Genomic DNA, 12,745 nt, shown 5'->3' on the forward strand with positions numbered 1-12,745 from the left:
GAATAATGGTGTTTTTTTCTCATTCAGGCCTCTAGGATGGAGGGTGTCTAATTTGGAAATCCAATTTTCTCATGTCTCCTTCTCTCAAAGGTTGACCATCTGGGATTCGTCTGCACGGCTGTTGCTCTGACTGAATCCCATCCGTGGGAAATGAAATGTTGTACCAGGTAAGTGTCTGTGTTTTTGTGTTTTGTGATGTTGTGTCTGTGTTGGGTGAATCTAACTAAGAGAGTGTTTCCAGTCTCCCCAACGTACTGTATCCCACAGGTGGAGCAGGAGATAACATAAATGCAGTTTTGAGAGTGGGGGCTCCCCCTGCATAGAGACGGAAACACATTTTTGTTGTGGTGGCTGCAAATCCAATCCAAATGTTTGAAAAAAGAGGTGAGTGCTCTGGATTTTGGTTGTGTAGGGGGAGGAAGTTTGGCTCTAATTAAAATGTCCTTGAGATTTTTGTTTCTCCTGTAGGCTGGCAGAAATCTGTGCTCCTCGAGCAGCCCCTGGCTCTGAACCAGATCCCGGAAGTTCCTCCTGAGGACTCTCACCATCCTGCACGTGGCTGCCGAATGTGTTGTGACAATGGGTAGAAGGGGGGCTGTATCAATAGGTTTAATTTGTTGAAATGACTTAAAACATTTTCTTAGAAAGGAGCGGGAATAACCCCTTGTGTATAATGCCGAAAAAAGAATTTTGGTGGCCTTTTTAAAGTCTGCCTGTTGGGTGCAGATTCTGTGGAAGCGGAGCAGCTGGGATTTAACCAGACCTGCAAATGTGTGTTTGGGATGAAAGCTGGTTTTATGTAACAGTGCATGTGTGTCTGTGGGTTTAAAATAAACTTTAATGTCCAATTTGTGTGTGGTGTGAAAGTCACTTCCCTTAAATGTGGTTGTGTCTAGAAAGTCGACTGAAGAGGCGTGGCATGTTGATTTGAGTTTGATGGAAGGGTTGTGGCTGTTGAGAATCCCCAGGAAGGTCCCAAACTCCTGCTCAGAGTGGGTCCACACGCCCCAGATGTCGTCGAGGTACCTGTAATAACAGAGCGGCTTTAAAGCACATTTCTGTAGTGCAGAGGATTCCCATTCTGCCATGAATATGTTGGCATAAGCCGGTGCAAATTTTTTGCCCATAGCTGTGCCCTTAATTTGAACAAAAAATTCCCCATTAAATTCAAAATCATTTCTGTTTAGATTAATCTCTAATAATTGGAGAAGTTCTTTATCTGGTCGTTTTTTGTCTGGGTATTTATGAAAGATTCTTTTAATACTGTCAATGCCCTCTTTGTGGTCAATATTGGTATATAAGCTATCAATATCCATAGTGAAAAGAAAAGAGTCTGCTGGGATTACTAACTGTTTAATTTTTTCAATAAAATGATATGTATCTTTAAGGTAACTGTCATGTTTATTAGATAACGGATTCAGAAAAAAGTCCAAATATTCTGCTGTATAATAGGTTTCACTCTCACAGTCTGAAACAATGGGTCTGCCAGGAGGAATTTTAGATGGAACGGTCCATTTTTGGGGATCTTTATGGATTTTGGGTAACATATAAAACCGTCTGGGCCTCGGTTGCGAGTTGCCCTGAAGGTAAGTTTTTTGTTTTTTATTTATAAATTTCTTTTTCAGTAAATTATTAATAATTGTATCTACTAGGGGGATTGTATCTAAATAAATGGGTTTATTGAGTTTATGATAATAGGTTACATCATTTAACTGTCTGTAACCTTCATATAAATAATCTTTTTTATCCATAATTACTGTTAGACTGCCCTTATCAGCTGGCTTAATAACTATATCATTATTTTGGGCTAATTCTTTTAGAGTTTTGGTTTCCTCACCACTCAAATTTGGAGTGTTATGAATGATTTTAAAATCATTCTCAAAGTATGAAATATCCTGGTCTATTAAACGGTTAATTTGTGGTGGGAGAGTAGCAGATGGGGGTGTCCAGTCAGATTTCAGTGTGAATGGCTGAGGTTGGATGCTGCTTTTGTCCTTATAGTGAACAGTTAACTTAATTCTGCGATGGTACTCCTGTAAATCATGTCTGGATTGAAAGGTCAAATTCTTACTGTTACATTTGGAAGGGATGAAAGTAAGACCTCTGCTCAGCAGGGAAAGCTGTGTAAGAGAAAGAACAAAGTTATCACATAGATTCATTACTCCATCTTTCCCCTCCCTCTGTGAGAGGCTTAGAGGGAGCTTCAGTTTAACCACGAAGCCCAGTGTTCCAGGATCCTCTTCGCGGTAGCTGCCGTCCAGTGGATGCTGTCAGTTTGGGTCTCAAAGAAGCCACTGAGTGGGGGGATGTAGTCTGTCAGTTCTTGGATGTGTTGATTTAAATGGATAAGGACGACTTTTTCATCTGGTGAAAGGTGAGGTGAAAAACTGACGTGAGGGACGAGGATCGTGGCGTCTGGGAATCTCTGTCCTGCCACCGTCAGGGCTTTGATCATCTCTTTGACTGGAGCTTTTTTATCCCTCTGGGATCTGTTGTTGAGGCCAAAGGATAGCAGGAGAACCTCTGGTTCCGTCTGGAAGGTGGCCGTCTTCAGGAGAAATTCTGCATGATGCCATCTGGCGCCAGGAAAACTGTCCAATTGTACATTTCCACCTTTGAAAGGTGGGAGGCGGCTGATGTTTGAGTCTCCTATGATGACCTTCTTCTGATGTATGGGTTAGGGTTAGGGTTAGGGTTAGGGGTTAGGGTTAGGGTTAGGGTTAGGGGTTAGGGTTAGGGTTAGGTTAGGGTTAGGGTTAGGGTTAGGGGTGAGAAAAATTAAGATTTCCATGCGATACGCATGGAATTCTGATGCACTGGCCTTCCCTGTCCCAACCATGGCTCCACCCTCATCTCCTCTGGAAAGTGTTTATGCCCTTGTGTTTCAGGGTTCCCTTGTGCTGAGGAAACCTGTCTGGAAATCGCTGCAGGTAAGGAAGGGTTAAAAACACAGCATCGCCTTCAACCCCTAAATTGAAACGGATGAGTTCAAAGTTTTATGAATATTAGGGTTAGAATTGAGGCAAAAAATTCTTTGGTTAGGGTTAGAGATCAAAATAAACTGGGTTAGGGTTAAAAGATGTAATCATCTGGAGAGATTAGGGGTACCTGAGGGGGAATGATTAAAAGGAAAGACAAAAAGCCATGGTAAGTCCAAAAATGACATGTCAAAACATTAATATTAGAATTTGTTACTCGTTAGTACACTCTGGTGGACAAGGAGGGAAAAACTCTGGTTTGCTCTTTATATGACCTGGAGCTGTCCTGAAACAAAGACAAAGGATTTTAAATTTTAGATCACTAATTCAGTCTTTTCCCACCCTCTGAAGCAGGTTGATGGGGGAGAATTATTTTAACCAAGGACTCCAGAGTTTCAGCATCCTCACGGCTGTGTCGGCAGTCCAGTGCACATTGTCCTGCTCTGTCTCAATGGAGTCATCTGAAAAGTAAATGTGATTAAACAGTTCTCCAATGTGTTCGTTCATATAGTCAAGGACTGCTTTTTGTTGCTGTGGTAGACGAGGTGAGTATCCGATCATAGGGATTACAATTGTGGCATCTGGAAACAGTTGTTCTGCCACTTTGAATGTTTGAAACATTTCAGTCACAGGGACATCCTTGTCCTCATGAGTCCTCTGGTGGATGCCAAAGGACAGTAAAAGGGTCCTTGGTGAGGTGTGGCAGGTGGCGTTCTTCAGAAGGAATTCCGCATCACGCCATGTGGCTTCAGGAAAGCTGTCCACCTGGATGTGGCCAGACTTAAAAGCTGGAAGTCTGCCAATGTTGGAATCCCCCATAATGACAACCTCCTGACGTATGTGAAGATGCCAGTCTAGGAGTTTGTGGGTGGTGGTGGCATGTCGCATTGGTCTGCATACCTGCACAGCTGCTGTAGAATGTGCTGCACGTCTCGCTGGGGTGGAGTGAGGAGCTTCGCTGCTTTGCTCCTGTGACACACGCTGAGCATCTGCTGGCTGCAGCCCCAGGATGGAAGATGGTTCTGCTGCAGGAGTGGGCTTCTCTCGTGATGGAGGAGTCAGTAGAGAGCTGTCCCCTTCTGTGTGTTTCTTCTTTGTCTTCTTGGGGGAACGTTTATGTGCTTCTGCTGCGCTGTGTGGTCTTATAGAGAGAGGCTGGATTGCTGCTGGTGGAGATGATGGAGCCAGCTCGAAGCTTGGGTGTTCCTCTGGTTCCTCTGTGAGTTCTGCAACAGAGTGAGGAGGAGAGGGGGGGACCGGTTCTTTTAACCTGGTGGTGAGCATTCTCTGGCAGCGGTCCAGGGTTTCTTGCTTCAAACGCGTGCCCAGGTGTCTCTTAGCCCAGCATGTGGCGATCTCAAAGGGTCCTCTCCAACCTCCTGTGGAGAGCTGGGACAGTCTGTTCAGCTCCAAGTCTATGTTATTCTGATAGTGTTCCCTCAGAATCAGGATGGTGGTGTAGGCCCAGTTTTCAGCATTACCCTCTATGAGACTCAATGTTTGTAAATTGGGAGAGGAGGGTTTGATGATTGCAGTTAGATTTTGACTTATTCTGCATAAGGATGGAGGATAAGCCTCTTTGGATACATTATTAAGGTGGTGCACTGCTTTTATGAGTTTATTAATGACACGCACCTTCTGTGTAAAGTCTGGGTCGTCCGACTGCACTCTATGTGGGGGGGCTCTGGTTTCCGCTCCCCGTGTTGTGACCCAGTGGCCGCCCTCTTGGTTTGGGTATCTGGCGATCCTTTGGGGTCCCTGAGCACGCAGATTCTCCTCATCGTCAGGGTAAACACGCCAGTAATAGGATGCTGGCGGTGTACTGCGGCGTCGTGCGTGTTGTCGCTCAAAAGGGCTGGGCTCTCTCTGCTGCTGCGGGTCCCCCCTGGCTGCGTCAGCGTAGGAGCGCCCCTTGATGTGGTGTGGATGACTGGATGACGTGCTGCTGTAGTCTCGCTCGAACACACGGCCTCTTCTTCTGCATCTCCTGGATTGGACTTGTATCCAGTCGCCTTCATGTGGCCTCGGTGCCATATTAGCTCAATAAGGCTCTATCAGACGTGGCTACTAAGAAGCTAAAGCTAATACAAAATGGAGGACGAGTCGTGTTTTCACCGATGAATTTCGGTTTATTAATGGAGCGTTCAGGTTTAAAATAGAACTATATACAAGCCGAAGTTGCAACGTTTCGAACAATCAAAAGTCTTCATCAGGCAACGGCTTTGAATAAGTAGAAAAACAGTATGACAACCTGCAAATGCAGCTACGCTCCGAGTGAAGTACGTTCCGTCTGGAGATCAGAGACAAAATGCCGTCTGCAGGGCGGATCCACACCCAAAATGCACCTGGGGTCATCAGTGACCAATCAGTCCTTGTCTCCGGGCAGGATGCGCCCTCCACTGGCACGGTGGAAAATAGGAATAAGCCAACTCGGAGGGTTGCATTCAATGACACTCGTGATTTTAAAATTTCACATAGAACAATATTTTTTTTAAAAACTTATTTGAACTGTAAAACATGAAATTATATAACAAATGAAGCAAATTATCCTTAAAGCATCTTGATTGAAATATCTTCCATGTACAATAACATTGAACTAATTGCATTTTTACAGCATATCCTTCTGAATGGAAGTGGATCATCTGAGGAGTAAAGGTAGAAACCGGGCCAGGAAGCAGGGGGCACTGGCTGCTTAGGAGTGAGAAAAATTAAGATTTCCATGCGATACGCATGGAATTCTGATGCACTGGCCTTCCCTGTCCCAACCATGGCTCCACCCTCATCTCCTCTGGAAAGTGTTTATGCCCTTGTGTTTCAGGGTTCCCTTGTGCTGAGGAAACCTGTCTGGAAATCGCTGCAGGTAAGGAAGGGTTAAAAACACAGCATCGCCTTCAACCCCTAAATTGAAACGGATGAGTTCAAAGTTTTATGAATATTAGGGTTAGAATTGAGGCAAAAAATTCTTTGGTTAGGGTTAGAGATCAAAATAAACTGGGTTAGGGTTAAAAGATGTAATCATCTGGAGAGATTAGGGGTACCTGAGGGGGAATGATTAAAAGGAAAGACAAAAAGCCATGGTAAGTCCAAAAATGACATGTCAAAACATTAATATTAGAATTTGTTACTCGTTAGTACACTCTGGTGGACAAGGAGGGAAAAACTCTGGTTTGCTCTTTATATGACCTGGAGCTGTCCTGAAACAAAGACAAAGGATTTTAAATTTTAGATCACTAATTCAGTCTTTTCCCACCCTCTGAAGCAGGTTGATGGGGGAGAATTATTTTAACCAAGGACTCCAGAGTTTCAGCATCCTCACGGCTGTGTCGGCAGTCCAGTGCACATTGTCCTGCTCTGTCTCAATGGAGTCATCTGAAAAGTAAATGTGATTAAACAGTTCTCCAATGTGTTCGTTCATATAGTCAAGGACTGCTTTTTGTTGCTGTGGTAGACGAGGTGAGTATCCGATCATAGGGATTACAATTGTGGCATCTGGAAACAGTTGTTCTGCCACTTTGAATGTTTGAAACATTTCAGTCACAGGGACATCCTTGTCCTCATGAGTCCTCTGGTGGATGCCAAAGGACAGTAAAAGGGTCCTTGGTGAGGTGTGGCAGGTGGCGTTCTTCAGAAGGAATTCCGCATCACGCCATGTGGCTTCAGGAAAGCTGTCCACCTGGATGTGGCCAGACTTAAAAGCTGGAAGTCTGCCAATGTTGGAATCCCCCATAATGACAACCTCCTGACGTATGTGAAGATGCCAGTCTAGGAGTTTGTGGGTGGTGGTGGCATGTCGCATTGGTCTGCATACCTGCACAGCTGCTGTAGAATGTGCTGCACGTCTCGCTGGGGTGGAGTGAGGAGCTTCGCTGCTTTGCTCCTGTGACACACGCTGAGCATCTGCTGGCTGCAGCCCCAGGATGGAAGATGGTTCTGCTGCAGGAGTGGGCTTCTCTCGTGATGGAGGAGTCAGTAGAGAGCTGTCCCCTTCTGTGTGTTTCTTCTTTGTCTTCTTGGGGGAACGTTTATGTGCTTCTGCTGCGCTGTGTGGTCTTATAGAGAGAGGCTGGATTGCTGCTGGTGGAGATGATGGAGCCAGCTCGAAGCTTGGGTGTTCCTCTGGTTCCTCTGTGAGTTCTGCAACAGAGTGAGGAGGAGAGGGGGGGACCGGTTCTTTTAACCTGGTGGTGAGCATTCTCTGGCAGCGGTCCAGGGTTTCTTGCTTCAAACGCGTGCCCAGGTGTCTCTTAGCCCAGCATGTGGCGATCTCAAAGGGTCCTCTCCAACCTCCTGTGGAGAGCTGGGACAGTCTGTTCAGCTCCAAGTCTATGTTATTCTGATAGTGTTCCCTCAGAATCAGGATGGTGGTGTAGGCCCAGTTTTCAGCATTACCCTCTATGAGACTCAATGTTTGTAAATTGGGAGAGGAGGGTTTGATGATTGCAGTTAGATTTTGACTTATTCTGCATAAGGATGGAGGATAAGCCTCTTTGGATACATTATTAAGGTGGTGCACTGCTTTTATGAGTTTATTAATGACACGCACCTTCTGTGTAAAGTCTGGGTCGTCCGACTGCACTCTATGTGGGGGGGCTCTGGTTTCCGCTCCCCGTGTTGTGACCCAGTGGCCGCCCTCTTGGTTTGGGTATCTGGCGATCCTTTGGGGTCCCTGAGCACGCAGATTCTCCTCATCGTCAGGGTAAACACGCCAGTAATAGGATGCTGGCGGTGTACTGCGGCGTCGTGCGTGTTGTCGCTCAAAAGGGCTGGGCTCTCTCTGCTGCTGCGGGTCCCCCCTGGCTGCGTCAGCGTAGGAGCGCCCCTTGATGTGGTGTGGATGACTGGATGACGTGCTGCTGTAGTCTCGCTCGAACACACGGCCTCTTCTTCTGCATCTCCTGGATTGGACTTGTATCCAGTCGCCTTCATGTGGCCTCGGTGCCATATTAGCTCAATAAGGCTCTATCAGACGTGGCTACTAAGAAGCTAAAGCTAATACAAAATGGAGGACGAGTCGTGTTTTCACCGATGAATTTCGGTTTATTAATGGAGCGTTCAGGTTTAAAATAGAACTATATACAAGCCGAAGTTGCAACGTTTCGAACAATCAAAAGTCTTCATCAGGCAACGGCTTTGAATAAGTAGAAAAACAGTATGACAACCTGCAAATGCAGCTACGCTCCGAGTGAAGTACGTTCCGTCTGGAGATCAGAGACAAAATGCCGTCTGCAGGGCGGATCCACACCCAAAATGCACCTGGGGTCATCAGTGACCAATCAGTCCTTGTCTCCGGGCAGGATGCGCCCTCCACTGGCACGGTGGAAAATAGGAATAAGCCAACTCGGAGGGTTGCATTCAATGACACTCGTGATTTTAAAATTTCACATAGAACAATATTTTTTTTAAAAAACTTATTTGAACTGTAAAACATGAAATTATATAACAAATGAAGCAAATTATCCTTAAAGCATCTTGATTGAAATATCTTCCATGTACAATAACATTGAACTAATTGCATTTTTACAGCATATCCTTCTGAATGGAAGTGGATCATCTGAGGAGTAAAGGTAGAAACCGGGCCAGGAAGCAGGGGGCACTGGCTGCTTAGGAGTGAGAAAAATTAAGATTTCCATGCGATACGCATGGAATTCTGATGCACTGGCCTTCCCTGTCCCAACCATGGCTCCACCCTCATCTCCTCTGGAAAGTGTTTATGCCCTTGTGTTTCAGGGTTCCCTTGTGCTGAGGAAACCTGTCTGGAAATCGCTGCAGGTAAGGAAGGGTTAAAAACACAGCATCGCCTTCAACCCCTAAATTGAAACGGATGAGTTCAAAGTTTTATGAATATTAGGGTTAGAATTGAGGCAAAAAATTCTTTGGTTAGGGTTAGAGATCAAAATAAACTGGGTTAGGGTTAAAAGATGTAATCATCTGGAGAGATTAGGGGTACCTGAGGGGGAATGATTAAAAGGAAAGACAAAAAGCCATGGTAAGTCCAAAAATGACATGTCAAAACATTAATATTAGAATTTGTTACTCGTTAGTACACTCTGGTGGACAAGGAGGGAAAAACTCTGGTTTGCTCTTTATATGACCTGGAGCTGTCCTGAAACAAAGTCAAAGGATTTTAAATTTTAGATCACTAATTCAGTCTTTTCCCACCCTCTGAAGCAGGTTGATGGGGGAGAATTATTTTAACCAAGGACTCCAGAGTTTCAGCATCCTCACGGCTGTGTCGGCAGTCCAGTGCACATTGTCCTGCTCTGTCTCAATGGAGTCATCTGAAAAGTAAATGTGATTAAACAGTTAGGGTTAGGGTTAGGGTTAGGGTTAGGGTTAGGGTTAGGGGTTAGGGTTATGGTTAGGGTTAGGGTTGGGTTAGGGTTAGGGTTAGGGTTGGGTTAGGGTTAGGGTTAGGGTTAGGGTTAGGGTTAGGAGTGAGAAAATTAAGTTCTCCATGCGAGGCGCATGGAGATCTGAAGCTCTGGCCTTCCCTGTCCTCACCATGGCTCCACCCTCATCCCCTCTGGATTGTGCTTATTTCTTCTGTTTCAGGATTCTCCCACTGCTGAAGAGGTCTGTCTGGTGACCGCTGCAGGTAAGTAAAGGTAATAAATACCTAATTTTGGGTCCAGAGAAGTGAATGTGTTTAAGGGATTATGAATTATGCAGATTAGGGTTAAGGCCTGAAGTTCACTTGGTTAAGGTGAGGAAAAAAAACCTGGGTTAGGGTTAGAAAACCAAAAATCACTGGGTTAGGGTTAGAACATTCAATCTCTTGGTTAGGGTTAAAATGATCTGAGAGGAAATAATTAGAATAAAAGCCAGAAAGCTATAGTGAGTCCAAATGATGGTTTCACATTAGGGCTAAATACTCTTTAAACCCCTCTACTGGATGGCCACAGAAAGGGAACTGCACCTGATTGGGTTACTCATAAGCTCCCTCTGTTGGACAAAGAGGGAGTGAATCTGGTTCCGTCTTAATGGGATGCAAACCTGTTGTGCTGGAACTGTACTAAAAGCAAAGAAAAAGAGTTATAATACAGGTTATTCACTCCAACCTTTCCCTCCCTCTAAGCAGGTTGAGGGGGGAGAATTATTTTAACCAAGGACTCCAGTGTTGTAGCATCATCAGGGCTGTGTCAGCAGTCCAGTGCACATTGTCATGCCCTGTCTCAATGGAGTCACCTGAAAAGTAAATGTGGTTAAGCAGTTCTCCAATATGTTCATTGAGATAGTCCAGGACTGCTTTTTGTTGCTGTGGTAAACAATGTGAGTATCCAATCATAGGGATGACAATTTTGGCCTCTGGAAACAGTTGTTCTGCCACCTTGAATGTTTGAAACATTTCAGTCACCGGGACATCCTTATCCTCATGAGTCCTCTGGTGAATGCCAAAGGACAATAGTAGGGTCTTTGGTAAGGTGTAGCAGGTGGCGTTCCTTAGAAGGAATTCAGCATCCTGCCATGTGGCTTCAGGAAAGCTATCAACCTGGATGTGGTCAGACTTGAAGGGTGGAAGTCTGCCAATGTTCGAATCCCCCATGATGACAATCTCCTTACGTATGTGGAGATGCCAGTCTCGGGATTTGTGCGTAGTGATGGCATGCTGTGTTGGTCTGCATACCTGCACAGCTGCTGCAGAATTTGCTGCATGTCCCGCTGGGGTAAAGTGAGGAGCTTGTGTGTTTAGCTCCCGCGATGCACGCTGAGCGTGTGATGACTGCAGCTCCGAGATGAGAGATGGTTCTGCTGCATAGGTGAGCTTCACTCCTGATGGAGGAGGAGTCAGAGGAGACATATGAAAAGGAGGAGAAGTAGGGGACAAACATTCTACGTCACCTCTCTCTGTGAATTCGAGCAGAGGTGACAAGGCCCGTTCTGTGTGTTTCTTCTTGGTCTTCTTGGTGGCACGTTGACGTGCTTCAGCTGGGCTCTGTGGCCTTGTAGATGGGGGCTGGACTGTCGCTGGCGGAGATGATGGAGCCAGCTCCAGACCCACGTCTTCCTCCTGTTCAACTAAAAGTTCTGAAGCAGAGGGTGTAAGAGAGGGAGAGGCCGATTCTCTTAACCTGGTGATGAGCATTCTCTGGCAGCGGTCCAGGGTTTCTTGCTTCAAACGCGTGCCCAGGTGTCTCTTAGCCCAGCATGTGGCGATCTCAAAGGGTCCTCTCCAACCTCCTGTGGAGAGCTGGGACAGTCTGTTCAGCTCCAAGTCTATGTTATTCTGATAGTGTTCCCTCAGAATCAGGATGGTGGTGTAGGCCCAGTTTTCAGCATTACCCTCTATGAGACTCAATGTTTGTAAATTGGGAGAGGAGGGTTTGATGATTGCAGTTAGATTTTGACTTATTCTGCATAAGGATGGAGGATAAGCCTCTTTGGATACATTATTAAGGTGGTGCACTGCTTTTATGAGTTTATTAATGACACGCACCTTCTGTGTAAAGTCTGGGTCGTCCGACTGCACTCTATGTGGGGGGGCTCTGGTTTCCGCTCCCCGTGTTGTGACCCAGTGGCCGCCATCTTGGTTTGGGTATCTGGCGATCCTTTGGGGTCCCTGAGCACGCAGATTCTCCTCATCGTCAGGGTAAACACGCCAGTAATAGGATGCTGGCGGTGTACTGCGGCGTCGTGCGTGTTGTCGCTCAAAAGGGCTGGGCTCTCTCTGCTGCTGCGGGTCCCCCCTGGCTGCGTCAGCGTAGGAGCGCCCCTTGATGTGGTGTGGATGACTGGATGACGTGCTGCTGTAGTCTCGCTCGAACACACGGCCTCTTCTTCTGCATCTCCTGGATTGGACTTGTATCCAGTCGCCTTCATGTGGCCTCGGTGCCATATTAGCTCAATAAGGCTCTATCAGACGTGGCTACTAAGAAGCTAAAGCTAATACAAAATGGAGGACGAGTCGTGTTTTCACCGATGAATTTCGGTTTATTAATGGAGCGTTCAGGTTTAAAATAGAACTATATACAAGCCGAAGTTGCAACGTTTCGAACTATAAACATTCTTCATCAGGCAAATGGCTTTGAATGACATGAAATAAAAATCGAAAACCTACAGATATAGCTGCGCTCCGAGAGTGGTCCGCTCCGACTGGAGGTAAAGACGAAAAGAGCATCTTCAACCTGGGGTGGTAAACAACACGCCCCTGTGGGCTCCAGGAACCAATCCCCTTTTGTCTCCGGGCAAAATGCGCCCTCCAATGGCCCGGTAAGGCATAGGAATTTTCAAACTCGGAGGGTTGCATTCAAAGACACTCATAAGTTTAAGCATCCACATAGAAAAATTATTTTTTAACTACTTTACACTCTGAAACATAACAATCTATTACAAATAAATAAAAAATACCTTTAAACAGTGTTATCTAAGATATCCTCATCACTAGGCACACATATGCAGGAATTTAAATGACCATTCTAGGTGGCAAGCCTTAACTTATGAATAATAACAGAAGTTGAAAAAAACTTTTTTTGCATCAGAAAGGTTTTGTTGATCATTAGTCTTCATCCGGTTACACGTGAGACCTTAATAATAAAATCAAACATTTTAAACAAACCTTTTTTCATTATTGAAATAGTTGCATTTTTACAGCATATATCATTCTAAATGGAAATGGATCATTTGAGGAGCAAAGGCAGAAACCAGGCAAGGAGACAGGGGGCACGCGCGGGTTAGAAGTGAGAAAATTAAGTTCTCCATGCGAGGCGCATGGAGATCTGAAGCTCTGGCCTTCCCTGTCCTCACCATGGCTCCACCCTCATCCCCTCTGG

The sequence above is a fragment of the Oryzias latipes genome, chromosome 19 (genome assembly GCF_002234675.1).
Source record: "Oryzias latipes chromosome 19, ASM223467v1".
In the NCBI taxonomy this organism is placed as follows: Eukaryota; Metazoa; Chordata; class Actinopteri; order Beloniformes; family Adrianichthyidae; genus Oryzias; species Oryzias latipes.